This window comes from Mandrillus leucophaeus, unplaced genomic scaffold, assembly GCF_000951045.1.
Source record: "Mandrillus leucophaeus isolate KB7577 unplaced genomic scaffold, Mleu.le_1.0 Scaffold112, whole genome shotgun sequence".
Lineage (NCBI taxonomy): Eukaryota > Metazoa > Chordata > Mammalia > Primates > Cercopithecidae > Mandrillus > Mandrillus leucophaeus.
In genome coordinates this window covers 81,531-82,866 of record NW_012099432.1, presented here as the reverse complement: position 1 = coordinate 82,866, position 1,336 = coordinate 81,531, and positions in this window count along the sequence as shown.

Here is a 1,336-nt window from a genome sequence, read left to right as displayed (position 1 = left end):
CATGTAGAAAAAAAAAAAAACCCACCTCCAAAAACAAAAAACAGTGCCTGGCCCATACCTAGGATATGTAGTGTTAACTGGTATTGTCTGCTGGGTGAAAAAGCAAGTCATAATATGGTACAGCAATTATAGTATGTATGAAAGAACAACAAAACCAAAGCAAAGGAAATTTATGAAGAGATCACTTATAGAAAGATATCAAAGATATAAAGCATAAAAAGCAAGCTGCTGAACAGTATGAGTATTAAATTACATGTAATTATCAATTACCTGTTAAAAAATAAATAATATGCCGGGCACAGTGGCTTATGCCTGTAATCCTAGCACTTTGGGAGGCCGAGGCAGGCAGATCACAAGGTCAGGAAACCGAGACCATCTTAGCTAACATGGTGAAACCCCGTCTCTACTAAAAATACAAAAAATTAGCCCGGTGCGGTGGCACGTGCCTGTAGTCCCATCAGCTGCTTGGGAGGCTGAGGCAGAATCGCTTTAACCCGGGAGGCGGAGGTTGCAGTGAGCTAAGATCATGCCATTGCACTCCAGCCTGGGCGACAGAGCGAGACTCTATCTCAAAAATAAAATTAAATAAATAAATAAATAAATAAATAAATAAATAAATAAATAAAAATAAGTAATATGTAATTATCACAATTATATAAAAACTATAGATTTATATCACTAAAAACTTCTGGATTCTTTCCAATATGTTAATGACTATCACTGGAGATGCAGGTGAAGGAAGAAATTAAGAATTTAAGTTTTAGGCTGGGCGTGGTGGCTCACACCAGCACTTTGGGAGGCCAAGGCGGGAGGATCACCTGAGGTCAGGAGTTCAAGACCAGCCTGGCCAACATGGTAAAACCCTGTCTCTACAAAAAATACAAAAATTAGCTGAGCATGGTGGAGGGAGCCTGTAATCCCAGCTACTCGGGAGGCCGAGGTAGGAGAAAGACATGAACCCAGGAGGTGGAGCTTGCAGTGAGCCGAGATCGCACCACTGCACTCCAACCTGGGTGACAGAGCGAGACTCCGTCTCAAAAAAAAAAAAAGCGTAAGTTTTAATAGAACATTTTTTACAAGCATGTATTAGCATAATAAAAATACACTTTTTTTTGAGACGGAGTTTTGCTCTTGTTGCCCAGGCTGGAGTGCAGTGGCACTATCTCGACTCACTGCAACCTCCACCTCCCTCGTTCATGCAATTCTCCTGCCTCAGCCTCCCGAGTAGCGAGGATTACTGGCATGCGCCACCATGCCCGGCTAATTTTGTATTTTTAGTAGAGATGGGGTTTCTCCATGTTGGTCAGGCTGGTCTCGAACTCCTGACCTCAGGTGA